The sequence below is a fragment of the Lucilia cuprina genome, chromosome 5 (genome assembly GCF_022045245.1).
Source record: "Lucilia cuprina isolate Lc7/37 chromosome 5, ASM2204524v1, whole genome shotgun sequence".
NCBI lineage: Eukaryota > Metazoa > Arthropoda > Insecta > Diptera > Calliphoridae > Lucilia > Lucilia cuprina.
Window position 1 is genome coordinate 34136895 of NC_060953.1, and position 15604 is coordinate 34152498.

At 28.1% G+C, this 15604-nt stretch overlaps 1 protein-coding gene across 4 annotated transcripts in view; it reads left to right on the forward strand.

The window, feature by feature from the left end:
• The window catches only part of LOC111683459 (mucin-5AC), a 62380-nt gene that overhangs the window by 37533 nt on the left and 9243 nt on the right, over nucleotides 1–15604 (forward strand). The window lies entirely within an intron of this gene.

Consider the following 15604-nt stretch of genomic DNA (forward strand, 5'->3'; position numbering starts at 1 on the left):
AGTTCAGTTCTAGTTCAGTTCTAGTTCAGTTCTAGTTCAGTTCTAGTTCAGTTCTAGTTCAGTTCTAGTTCAGTTCTATTTCAGTTCTAGTTCAATTCTAGTTCAGTTTTAGCTCAGTTCTAGTTGAATGAACAGTGTTTTATGTGTTTCTATTTCATTGTTCATATGCACATGCATAAATATATGTATGTACATGGTTTTAGTGTACATATAAATAATATAAATAAATATCCTTCATATAACTATATTGATATCTAAACTTATCGATTAGGCAGAGCTGTAACAGTATGTTCAAATACATATTGGAATCGTTATCTATACATTCAATATCTTAATGGATTTCCATGCAAATGTTTACGAGTTTTTTTTTATTAAGACTTGTATTTAAGGAATTTAAGTTATTTTGGAAAAACCTCTTTATTGATTTAGAACCTGAAACATACTCGTATCAGTTTAATTCGTAAAGTATCATTTCGTTTTTTTTAAATTGAAATGATACTTTAAAGTGCATCTCGGTACAAGTTAAATAGTAAAGTGCAACCAAAATGGAAAATGTATTCGTATGCTGCCATCACCAACATCATCTCCACCAACTCGCACTCTCACTCACTCACTCACTACCAGCATCGTCGTCGTCAACATTATTATCAACATCATGTGTGTTTGTGTTTTTCTCTGTTAGAGATGTGTTGCACTATTGTTCTCGTTTGGTAACCATTTATATGTTTTGTGCAACAACTCAGGGATGTCTAAATAGTCAGTTAGTTTGTTGTTTAGTTTAGTCGGTTGTTGTTGTATAGTTGTTGGTTGCTATTTGATGTTGTTGTTTTGTATCTGTAAATACACAGATAATATCTGTCATTGTGTTAGTTTTTACTAGAGTATTTGTGTATATCGTTAAACTATTTCTACAACAAACTTGATGTTTTCAAACATTCATATTAGATACATATACTCAGCAGTTTTACAAGTTGTCAAAGAATCCCTCTTTAATTTCACAAATATCTATTACAATTTATAAATAAGTGTAATGGATTACTTAACATATCATTGGTAATCTATTTAGGGGACAATTTTTACTTTATTGTTCTGTCTTTATTATTTTGTTATATATATTGAAAGTTAAAATCATTAGAAAAATGAGAATTGTCACTCGAAACAACTAGGTTGCTAGATACTGGTTTAAATGTTGTAGTTGTATAGTCGTTAAGATATTTACATAACTATAGTAATGTTTTAATACATACAGATGTATAAAAAAAGTAATGTACATACTGTTTCCCATAGTTACATTAAAATGTTACTTTATGTTACTTTATACCTTAGCAAATCTTTAATAATTACATTTTAAGAAAATCAAAAGAAAACAAATTTCACATTTGAAATAATTATTTGTACAATATTTTCAGTTTTAAGAGTGGATTTTAGATATAATTTCTTTCGCCGTTGTTAGCGTCATTTGAAATACGCAATATGTCTTTGACCTAACACCAATATATCATAAATACAATGAAGTTTCATAAATATCATTAAATTAATGATACAAATTTCATTACTATAATGATACGTTAGAATCTACGTTTTCAATAAAATGAAAAAGTTGTTGCATGATGAAATTTGGTCGCAATTGCTTCTCATAATGAAATTTTATCATTTATAGCAAATGTTTAAATGTCATTAAACCAGTAAAGATAATTTCATTAATATAATGAAACATTTGAATGTCTGTGCTCAGTAAAATGAAAAGATTATATCATTTAACTACAAGATGTAAATATAATGAAATTTTGTCAATAATACCAAATGCATAAATATCAATAAAGTAATAAAGAAAAATTCATTAATATAATGAAACGTTTGAATCTTTGGATTCAATAAAACGAAAAGCTTGTTTCATTAAATTACATAATGTCGTAAATGTATTGAAATTTTGTATTTAATGTCAAATTTCATAAATATAATGAAATGTGTAAATCGTAAATGAAAAACTTGCTGAATTTCATTTTTACAAAATTATAAAAATATAATTTCTTTAATTTTAGTTATATTTCGATTTAAATTAAAATATTTAAACATATTTATTTGTTTAAGTAACTCTATATTTGTATATGTATACGAATATATACATATGTATGTATGTAGTGGTTGTTCATGACGGTGTTTCTCTCATCCATCCTTAGATACATTTTATTGTGTTGCTGTTGTTGTTGTCTTTATTGCGTGTAAGTTTAACCAAATATACTCTATTTATATCTCTTTACATAACTACAAAATTTGAATGCAATATTTGTAAATTTCGCATTCTGGTAACAAAATCTATTTTCCTACTACATACACAACTTCAATACAAATCCATACAATTCATGAATACATATTTACATACACACATACATATAGAAATAACATGCAATATGCTTTCATAATACAACTTATACACACTTACTAAAAACTTGCAACATAAATATGTTTTATATGTATGTATTCATTGTACACAAATACACACACACACCTATCCTAACTATCAACACGCTTTACATTTTCGGCCACCTTGCAACCCAAAAATTCTACCCACTTTACACACTGACAGTATTACGTAGTATACACCGCACCTCTTTAGGTTGATTTTCCCAGGCATCAGACATCTCTTTATCCTCTGTAATCCATTCAGCCAGCCAGCCAACCAACCAAACATCTATCCATCCAAATATGTTCATTCATGTATCCATCCTTTCCTTTCACCCTCTATAGCCTCTTTCGTTAGTTGTTTTTTTCATATTTTTGTTTTGGAATTGTTGTAGTTTTTGTTATTATCCTATCTACTACTCATTCCAATTTTACCAGCATTTCGTTCGTAGTTGTCGTTGTCATAATGGTCATCCATCCATAGTTCACCAAATGTATTCGAAGTTTAAACAAAAAAAATACTTTGGTTAAAATTCTTTAAATACTATTGCTACACAGTGTCAAATTGAGATCATTTAAAATAGTGATAACTACGTACATATATGGTGTACATGTGGTCCTTAACAATTTACACCTGATTTCACACTATAATGTTCTCCTAATGAGCGTATATTCAGAAAATATTTGGTTCATTTTCATCTTCCAATAGTATTCGATCTATGTGCTATCTCTATTAGTTTAAGGAGTCGTTAAATTCGATATAATCCTAAGAATACAACTTGGTCAATACCATAAGTAGCTTGGGTTGGTTGAAAGTGTCATGGTATCTTTCAGAGATCTTGCTATAATAGTAAAAAATGGCCTATTACCCGTCCTTTCTAGTGAGGTCTATATTCGACTCTCTTTACCCTGAAATAGTATCCTATACAGTTTCATAAGTTTAAATATCAACGACATAAATTGTCTCGCAAAAAGCCTAGCACGATATGATCTTGTTTTCGCATTCCAGATCGCTAGGATTAAAACTCAAAACAAAGTACTGACGTATCTGATTATATGCAAGTCGTTATAAGAGTACATACTTATAAGTAATGTATATGGTATATTGAAAACTAAGTAGTTGTGTGAGTAAAAGATACTACCGAACATTTGCTGGGATCAATCTGAAATGCGATCTTTAAGATTAGTCTACATAATCAACTAATTATAAAACAATTTTTTTTTTTAAATTATTATTTTTATATTTTTTCCTTGGTGGCCAACACCAGTTTATAATTATACGCTATCGTTAAATGGAAATATTTTTTTTAAATGAAAACATAAATTAAAACACGTTTAGGCATAAAAGAAATTGTTTAAATATAAATATGCAAATTAGTTTTCAATTTTTTTTCAAATATAACTTAATCTCAACTATTTATAAAAACAGAAAAAAAATGTACATAAATAATATATTGTGCGAATATATGAATATATTTAAAAATACATATAAACATACATACATGTGTAGACGTAGCATGTTACTAACCTATTTCTTTCTATTTTGTTTTATTCTTTTATTTTTAATTTTTTTTTGTTTCTTTCAATTAATATACACTTTATTTTTTACTTAATATTGCTTTGTTTTGAGTTTTACACAGATAAATAAATAAGAACAACTACAACAAAAAAAAGAAGAAAAAAAAATAACAAAATATAATAAAACACATTTAAAATAGCAAAAAATATCTTTAAATAAAAAATAAATAAATAAAAATATACACATATTTTTATTTATATACATTTATACACACATGTACATATATAAGTACAGTAGAATATTGATGATGCTGTGATACAAAAAATAAAAGTTTATTTTCAAAATATGCATGTATTTATGAAAATAACGAAATAACGAATAAATTTAAAATAATTCGATTAATAAGCACTTTTATTGAACAAAATCGAAAAGATTTTCTGTTCATTTTGCATTCTACTGTACATATTGAATTTATCATTTATACCTAACTATATACATATTTATGTTCATCTGTTCAGTACCCTGCAGTTCATTGAACTAATTTCACAAAGTCATTTTTGACATTTCTATTATACTTTATACTATACTACACAGTACTGGGAATCATCAATAATTACAATTAAAGTTTGTCCTTAACAATGTACTTCGAATAACAAATTGATCTGTTAAGATGAGTTATATGATTCAGTGATGTATGTAGATAAAAACGTACGCTGTTTCATCAGAAATTTTTGAAATTTAATATCACCTGATAATTAAATTTTTTTATAGATTTAAATGATCCGAAATATATGACTGTTACCTTTTAGCTACATTAATTTTCTAGCCAATTGCTAATGATTCGCGGCTGGACATTTGATCTATATAGCTTGCACCCCAGTAAAAACTTTCATTACTATGTAAGTGGTTAAACGGCGAAAAATTATTTACACAATTTAATTTCAAGTCATTATTTTGACACGGTAATGTCATTCGAGACAAGTGCTTACCACAAACGCTTACAAGTATGTAATAAGAAAAAATAGTCTTTGTAAATCATATGAAAATGCGTATGCGGTTTCTATAGCTTCACAGACAATAGGACTAATCTATTATAAATTATTTATATAAAACATTATTAAAGAGATCAGATTATGTAACCCAGACGATATGTATTAGTCATTGAAATGAATGTTGTAAGATTAGTAATTATAATTAAGAGCCAATACCTAGTATTTTTATAACATGTTCTTCTTATTTTTCATGTGAGGATTGAAAGTGAAATATAACACACTTTCAATCCTCAATACCGATGATAAACCATGATTCTAAACTCACAACCATGATTCTAAACTCACTTCATCAGTCTTTCTAAGCCTATGACCCCTTGAGAATCAATTACTACTAACTCGTAACTAGGCATTTGCTATAGAACTAGTTCTTTATTTAATGGGTTTTATCGGAATTATCACTTGGTATATTGCAATCCCGGGGTAAAGAGGCGCTACCAGTATCTCTAGTCGGCCGGTACCATAAACTGTTGGCGTCAAATGTATCCTCGGGCTTTCCATGGGATCGAACCAGGGCACCACATAATCTGGTAATACGGATTACCAGGACTATGTCTTGGCTGGTCATTTGGTTGAAGTTAATTCTCGATCCACGTAGTGGCTGTGGTTTAAACCCAAAATCGCGAGAGGTGATATTTGTTAAAAACATTAATGCACGGTGAAATATACATTTTTGAGATAAGTTTCTCTAAACGCTAATAATTTTTAGGAATGAGCTGATAGATCAAAGATTTGGTATGTGTAGGAGTGATATGTACTTGTATCTGATGGACGGAAGAGATTCTGAGTTGTATCTGTGGAGATGTCGGAATGACAATGTGAAGTTGTAATACCTTAATCTTCAATTTATCGGCGATATTCCTTCATGGTTGAGTGTGCTGAAGTTTGCTGTAGATGAACTTAACTTATCACAGCAGGTACTTGTATCTAATGGACGGAAGATATTCTGAGTTGTATCTGTGGAGATTTCGGAATGACAATGTGGAGTTGTAATACCTTAATCATTAATTTATCGGCGATATTTCTTCATGGTTGAGTGTGCTGAAGTTTGCTGTAGACGAACTTAACTTATCACAGCAGGTCCTTCCGCCCTCTGAAATATGTCTGATAATTAAATATAGAACTGTGTGTTCGAAACACAATTCACGTCCCCTAAGTTCTGTTGCCGAAAAACTGGAGCCATCTTCCGGGGTAGGCCTTTAGATGATTACAATGTTTGCAGGTGCAGAGCATTCCTCATCATTCTTAATAGATAGGGCGTTTTTACCTGATTTTGGGTCTGCCCCTTCAATCGACCCACCATTGCCTTACTATTGTCGGGGTTAGATTGAGTTTGACTCATGACACCTGTCAATCACTGACGAGACTTCTATGACAAAAGATGAGATAGCTCAAGTATTTGATCATAGTTTACGTATACTGGACCGGAAATTACACATACGTAAATTGTCATATGCGTGTAAGAAGCACAATGGGGCAGTGGTGAGTAAGCTTATAAGCTTATCTAGTTGTTGAAAAAGATCAAATAGGGACAGAGATGCACCAGGTGGAAATAACTAATAAAAAATATTGGAATAATTCTGCCAGTTACTACAAATTTGTACAATTAATCTGAGTCAATCATATTTCGGTCATATGTTATTGACAAGTTGCCTCAGTAGTCTATGTAGTCTGTCGTTGAGTATATCTTTAATCCAAAATTAACGATCTTTACAACTGTAACTTCTGTTTTTGCTGAATTTCGCCGAATTTTGTAGGAAAAGTTACTTATTAACACCTTATAAACTGCAGGGTGCATATATGCATGTGAGAATGCAAATAAACAACTGTACGTTGTTTTTTTATTTTTTTTAATTACGTGTTTGTCTTCATCTCTCAATGTTAATGGTGTTTTTTTTTTTCTTAATTTCAATTTCTTTATGCTTTTGAATTGCTTATTGTACATATTTGTTTGCTGTTTACTTATTTAGTGTTTTTTTTTAATTTTCTTCTTTTACATTTCTTTACATTAAGAGCAGCAAAAAGTAAACTTTTTTTGTATCTTTTAGATGACGCCTGTTTAGCAAAACTCTTCTTATTTCCCCACAACTGTATTACCACTAATTTTTCATTTTATTCATGATGTTGTGTAAGGGTTTCTTTTTTTATTATTTATGTTCTCAATACCCAAACACTCGTGCATTTAACAAACCATTCAAACTCTCGACAAATCTCCTCTTTCTTTCAATGGCTGCACTTACTCATACATACTTACTTGTTTTCGTTAGCAAACTCAACTTTTGTCTATTTGTTAAAACAAAATTAATGGTGTTGCTTCCTTCCACATTTGTAACCATAAAGAGGAATCATGTGTAGGGGTTTGTGTTTGTCTCCTTATCCCGTTTATAAAAAAATATTTAATTTTTCATGTAACTACCAGTGACGTATGAATTTGGAAACGTTTATACAATTGAAACTTGAATAATATAAGAGAATTAATTCTTTACTTGTGAAATGCCAAAAGGATGTGTTAGCATGTATGTGTACTACACATCACCCATAAAGTTACTTAATTATTAATTACATTTATTAACTTGTTTAGCATATTAAATAAATATTTTTTTCTTGATAACTCTGTTAACTCCTTTGACATCCTTTTAAGACCTAACACTTTAAAGTTATTTTCCTATACGCTCCTGTTACTTATGATTCCATGAAGTTGTTGTTTTTATGATGAGATGTTGCTTTTGTTGTTTTTTTTTCTTTACGTCTAGCAAACGTGTGCGCTTTAATCATTTGACTGGAATGTTTTTAAACTTTTTTTTTTGTAAAAAATGTTTATTTTCCACTTCTTCTTATTTTTATTATTTCTTTTTGTTTTAAAGGTCTTGAGCTGTGTTTTGTTGTTGTTTTATTGTACATAATATAAAATGTGATAAGATTTATTTATACCTTGTCGCCAAAATACATATATCCCACCAATGGTTTATAAAGTAGATACTGGTATTGTTCTTGTTGTTGTTGCTATAGACGGCTGTTGGTGGTATTGTTTTTATTGCCGTATTTGCTGAGATTTAAAGAAGCTTTTTTCCATCATTTGAAGGGGTCACGTTTTAAAAACAACAAATAAATACAACAACAATATTAAATACTCTTTAAAACAAACAAATATGGAAAATTGGTTTAGAATTTCTATGTTTTCAAAACTTGGATTTAATGGATATTCCCAGGATACTTTTAGCTTTTTTTGTAATGGAGTAGTTCTAGAAAATGTCTCTTTTATTCCTAAAACAGGTTATATGGATAGGTGATTTGGTACGTATTCTTTGAAAAGCTTGAATTTATTCATCAAGATTTCTCCAACTAATACCATTTAGATTATATCATAGGATGCGGCCTTAGCAATAATTTCCATACTCTGTGTGGGATTCTTTATCTTAGATCTCATTACCTTAAAAAGTTGGTGTCTTCCACCTAGAATCTAAAGCTATGTATCCATGGTTGATAGATCTTACAAAGTTGATAGTAAAATATGCAGGAAATGTTTAACAAAAGTGTCAACTTACAAATTTTGTCTTGCAACATTTTCAATAATGCTGTTTCTGACAACGTTGCCAAATAAAAATTTTAAGTTCTGACAATTGTTAGACATTATTTTCATATTTTACTAACAACGTTGTAAGATCTAACAACAGTGTATCACAGTTTTAATGTTGTTTTATCAGAAATTAAAGACTTGAAATTCCCGAAAGTTTATTACATGACAGCTCTTCAAGAGAATGTTGTATTAAAGATTGATGAACGGTGATATCTACATTTGGGTGATCTTGACAATAAATTCAGAAAACTGACTGTGGGGCAAAGTATTGAGAATGAGTTGACGTCTAATGACTGAGATACAAAATGAATCAGAACACGCCGCACTTATGTTTATAATCGTATGAGTCGGATGAATAGTTTGAATGGTGATGGATGTAGGGTATCTTATTTATATGCTCTGGTTTGCCTCTGTAAATACTTACCTGACTTGCCACAACACGTCAGTAAAAACTCGTCTTTGGCTTTAAATTTGTATTTGGGTCTACCGATTACGTCTCTAGTTGCTGTTACAGAATTAACAGTGGCCATTCCATCTGAATGTTTGTAAACGAAAGTTATGAAGCAAAGGAGCAGTGTTTAGATAACTTAAGTACTCAAGCAAAGAGCTCGCACATGGACCGGCAAAGTCAAATAACGAGGGGAAGGTGGTGAGTCGTCTTATACATAATTTTAAACCCATCTCAATTACTCAGCTAATTAATCGAGTTTAAAATTTTATATTGAAAATTAATATTTTAAATTATTACTAAATTGTTCATAGTGTAAACATTAACCATCGAATTAATTGTAGAAATTTCAACACACTTTACGATTAATGGTTTAACAACCTTCAAATCGAATCAGTCCCCCATTTTGTGAGTGTGTAAAAAATAATAATTATATTTTTCTTACGTTTCTTTTGTTTAAATTACAAAAACAACGCTTACAACTTGAAATAATGATAATTGCATTGAAATGTCAAAAGTTAATTTCATTAGAACGTGACCATCGAAATTGCATTATTTATTATTATTTTTTATATACTAGAGAAGATGCAATACATAATGACAGACAAGTATTTACTCACTCTAACAATGCAGTTGTTGTGGTATGTATAAACATATCAAATTGTTTCTTATATACAACAGTATCTTTATATACACACCGATAAATAACTTCATATACTTATTTACATAATATATATTATGTATTATATAAGATAAGTATGTACATTATCTTATATACTGGTTATTTGTTTTAAGAAAATATGAATATGTATATCAAGTATGTATATAGGATGAAGAACTTAAAAAAAGTCTTTTATATATAAGTTATATATTATATAATGTATACGAAGTACTTGGGTATATAAGTGTTTACATAGTATATACTTTGTGTATATTATTTTGATGTCATACTAGATGACGACGTCGTCACCAACGTCTCTTAGTGTGTTTTTGTTGTATTATAGTCTCGTTGTTGTATTATTTTGTTGTTTTTGATGATTTTTTTTAATATTTTTTTTTCTTCTTTTTACATATATACAACAGACTTGAACATATATATTTACATATATACATGTGTTTGTTTATATACAATATTATTCACCCCATAACTGCCAACCAGCCAGCCAGCTAGTCACTCTTCTCACACTCTCTTCTGTTTTTATATACAAATATATAGGTTTGTTTGTCTGTATGTATGTATTCTTTCGATGAATGTGTTGTATATATGTATGTATATATAGATATGTATATATAAACGTACATACATATGTATCTGCATAAGTGTGTAAGTGTATGAATGTGTTTGTATGTGTTACGTTTTGCTGCACAACTGTACTTTTTTGTTGAGATAACCTTAGTTACCGAGTATTTGAATGGTTTTGCGTTGTTATCGCCGCAGATACATTTACTTCTTGTAGTTGAACAGAAAACTTTTTTGTTTTTGTTATTGTATTTTTAGGTGTTTTTTGTTGTTTTTTTTTCTTTGCTGATTTCTTTTTTTTCTAAACTTTATTTCTTGTTTTATAGAAAAAACAAAATAAGAAGCTATTTTTTTGAATTTACAAAAATTACAATTGTATTTCCTTTTTCATTTCTTTGTCTATCTAATTTTGTCATCTTAATTTGTTGTCAGTGGTTTTTTTCCTTTTATTCTTAATGGTTTCTGAAATGTTTTAATTTAAATTTCATTAACACGTTTAAAATTCTACCCCTTTTCTTTCTTTTGACTACTTTATTAATAATTTACTTTGCTTTTTTTATACATAAATACCATTTTATTGTTATAATTATTTCACCACCAATCATCATTGCCACCTTTATTCATTAAACACAATTTTTAAATTCGTTTAAAAGCAAAAAAAAAAAAAAAAAACACAACACAACACAAAAATAAACAGTTTGAACATTTAATAAAACACCCGTACGGTTAACTACTTACTATAACAACAACAAAAGAAAAAAAAACAATAATAATATTATTGAACTTGTATAATAAGCAATTTTGTTTAAATCAACCACAAAATATGCGAAATAAACAAATTTATTGCATTCAATAAACAACAGTTGTATGACTTTTAGACTTATTTGCAGCAATTTAAATGAATGTAATCTACCAATGATATTATTAGATTGACTAAAGGTGGGTTTTCCTGATAAAAATAATCTTCATTCTTTGGTTAAACCTGGTTTAATATATGTTTAATTTAACTATTTAACTATTAATCTACCAATTAATAGTACAGATGTTTCCCAAATAGACTGATATTATTAGATTGACTAAGGGCGTATTTTCCTGATAATGATAATCTTCATTCTTTGGTTAAACCTCGTTTAATATATGTTTTGTTTTTTCAGTAATGAGTAAAGTTACTTATTATCTAAGTTAAACTGAGAGTAATTGGCCAATTAAACCTAAGTTATAAGTGAGAATCCACAATCAACAAAAACATTAAGATAATGAATTCGGAAGAAGCAGAAAAATTTAATATTTTAAGTCAATAGTAATTTTTTATGGATATTATTACTGTTTTAAATTTTTATTTATATTTTTTCTAAAATTTTACATTATACAAAAATAGGAACAAAGCTTGATTTTTTGGACGCTGGCCCAAAAAATGGGCATAGTCTAGGCAACACAGATCAAGAAGTTTGTACAAAAAGTTTAAAAAATTGGAACTCATAGACCTAATCGAACAGTGTTTACTAGAAAGTATAATAATAAATTTGTCTTTAAAAAAATACGAAGACATTAGATATAGCAGAGGTTATAGAATTTATTTTAAATTCGACACTTTGCGCTTTCCGATGACACATCCATTTTTATAAGTAAAGATCTCTTCGCGGTATCATAATCCTTTCAATAATGTTGTTGACCTGTGCATTTAGAAAGTAAATAAAGTAAATAGACCATAGCCAAGTCCACCGTCTAGTTAGATTAGTTTGATAGGAGGATGAACACTACACTATTGGCGCTGTTGTGCGCTTTCTTACATAGAAAATCCTCATATATATAGTGTCATATGAAGGTATTATCATCCGATGTTCAGTAACTCTGCTTTCTATAGATACTTAAGTCCAAACAGTTCATAAAGTATGTTATATCTCATGAAATTTGTATACAATTTCGACAAAAGCCTGGTAAGGACAAAGAAAATAATCTAGAATATCATTGTACTCTTCACATGCTTTACATTGGTTTCAATTTACAGACTAGTTAATAATGCAGAATATAGAATAATAGTCTATAGACTGCTTAATAGATTAGACTAGACATAGTCTTGTTAAAAACTTGAAAATTTCAAATAAACAGAGCAATAGCTCTATATAATTCCTGCGACAATTTTTCATATGTTTTTCGAATGTTGTAAGAAAGTTTAGTGTTGCCAATTTACAATAGACAACAAATTCAATCGATTTTGACATAAAAAAAACGATAAAGTGGTAACACAGATATCTCAAATAAACAGCTGTTTACCAAAACAAAAAACTTTAATAAAAACAGTTTGTTTACAAAAAGAATTTTAAATTTAAAGAAATAAATTTGGGGTATTTCGCTTTTTTAAGTAATTTAATATTATTTGACTGTTTTTATTCTTTTGATTTTGATTGTTTTTTTTTTCATTGAAAACATGAACTTATGACTTGCAGCAATGATCTGTTTACTATCATTGTTACAACTCTTTAGTAGATACAATTCATAACATGTGATTGAGGAATGAACAAATTAATTTTTTTAAATACAAGTTTTCGTAAAACATTTTTTGTCTTTTATTTGCATGACAATAATGTATTCCTTTAAACTTCTGTTCGCATACCCTCCATTATTATTCCAATAATTTTGTAATCCTTTAATTTCTGCTACAAAAAAAATATATGTACATTTGTTAAAATTTACATTATTTAGCAATTAATAATTAGTATTAGTATTAATTAGTATTAATTGAAAATAATGCTATTGTTTGTAAAACAAAAAAAAAATAATTAAAACCAATTAAAATTAATTTTTATTTTGTCATACTATTTTAATTGTTCATTAATTAAGTGTAAGTTTACTTGCAAAACTAAGTATGTAATTGTTTAATTTAAAAGATTTACTAAAAAATCATGTATAATTTAGAGAATTTAAAGTAGTTTTCAATAACTTATTGAAATAATTTAATTTTAAAAATTGTTAAAAAATAAAAAAAAATGGAAAGTTTTCAAAATTGAGGTATTTTTAAAGAATTTTAATTTTAGAAACTCCCACCTGTAATTAAGATTTAGAGCAGCTATTGTCTGTGAGAGGTAGCGAACGCTCTGTGATTGATGGACAATATTTAACTGATTTAATTTTTTACTTTGTTTATAAAAATCTACGCAAAACGTGACTTGTTTAATAAAAAACAATTGTTCAAAAAAAAAACAAATATTCAAACGTTAGCTGACTGTGTTGACAAATATTTAAACATGATTTTAACGTATTTTACAGGGTGTTGTATAGTTATAGTTTTATGTTTAAATTGTTAACAAATTAGATATTCTGCTGTTAAAAAAAATAGTTGAAATTTTCAAATATTCCTTTTAAACAGAAAAGACGATGATATTTTATGTCAATTAAATCCAATATTTAATACCAATTTTAAATTCAATAAAATTGCATCTACATATTTTTAATTTAAGCCTGTTTTAATACTCATTAACAACATTATTCAATTAAAAACATTTCTTACAACCAGTTTTATAAAGAAATCTAATTATTTTGCAAAAGCCACCATTAAGGAAAGTCGATTTAGTTGTTTCTACTTAATGTACATATATAAACCTGATTGTAAGTTACATCTCTAGGATGTTTGAAGTAGTACATATATAGATAGGTCTTTATAATGATAATATTAATTAAATACTTTAATTAATGTTACTTGTAATATTCTCTTAAACTAAATAAAAATCGTCAATAATAGTTAAATGACAACGATTATTATATTATTCAAAACGATGATGATGACTCTTTTAAAAAATATTACATACGAATGAATTGACTATATAAAATAAAACACATCAGATTGCCAGTAAAAGCAGTAAAACTTGTAAAATGTAAGAAGAGAAAATAACATGAAAATGCCATAGAAGGTATCAAATCATGATTTGAAAATGTTAACCATTGTCTTTTACTGTAAGCAGAATAACTGCTACCTTTAAACACATGAGTAGCAAATGTTGTTCTCTTCTAAATGTGACAAAAAACGAGACACAGACATTTAGACAACGGCAACAAAAATAAAAAACAACTTGCAACATAAGTAGTAAATTGAAAAGACATTTAAAACAATACAAAAACCAACAGCAATAACTGCAGGAAAAAATTGTTGTACTAAAGAAACAAAATAACAAGTAATGCAACATAAAAACAACGACCATGTTTATAAAGCAACATTTTGCAAAAAACTCTGATGTCTGAGTTCTGTTTGCAGCGCGAACAAGGGTTGCCAAGAATAAAGCTGGAGGTACACACCATGTGTTCTACGCTTTCTCGCATTCTATGCGTCTGTCAAAAAGTAGAATCAGTGTATTTGTATGCTGAAAGTTACAAGCACAAAAACGCAGAATGCTTAAAATAATCTACTTTTACAAGCGTCAAAAGCGGCGCATGAACATGTCAGCTGATTTTGACATTTTATATTGTTTTTTAATCATATTTATCAATTTTAATAAAATAAAATTGAGTTTAATGATAAAAAATATATAAAATCTGAAGGAAAAACTCGAAGTCTTTTAAAAATAAAACAAAAAATTTACGCTTAAAAAACGTCGCATGTAGCTTGAAGCGTAGAACGCGAAGGTGGTATGAAAAGCGCGTAATTCTTTGACGCGTAGTGTGGACCTCCGACTTAATATTGCAATTGTTCTCGATTGATTGATTGTCCAGTCAAATATGTATTTCTCTTATTTATGAGCATTTATTCTTTCTTATTTTGTTTCTAGTTAATAAATTTGAACTTTGTTTATTTTTACTAAAGAGAATTTTATTACAAATATTTTTAAAATTTATTTTAACAAACATTCGGAAAATCGAGCAGACAAATAAGAATTCACTTTATTGACATTTTAGACAACTTCCCAGCAAAAATAATACAAAGTACTTCCAAAATAATAACATTTATCACCACTTCAAAAGTAACACTAAGAGAATTTGTTTACCTTCTGTGAAAGTAATGTTTATTAACTTCCAAAGAAGCGAAAAGAATCCAATTTTGTTTAAAATTGAAGATATATTTATTTGTACTGAAATTTTTTTGAATTAAACCCATTTTTTTGGAGTTAATTGCTAAATGTGTATTTTTTTATTTATTTTAACATTATTTAAGTCAAATTAGTTTTATTCTATAATAAGACCCAGCAAAAAAAGTGAGGAAAAAGAAGTAGAATTTTTGATGTACTTGGAATATGTTATTTGTAGTGACTTTTCTACATCTCTTTCCTCACTTTTAACTGGGTTTTCATTTGTAAGGAAATATTTGGTTTATAAAAGCGAAAAATATATAATAGCATTTTTAGATGTGATTAAGATGTCATTTGTAAAGTATGACATC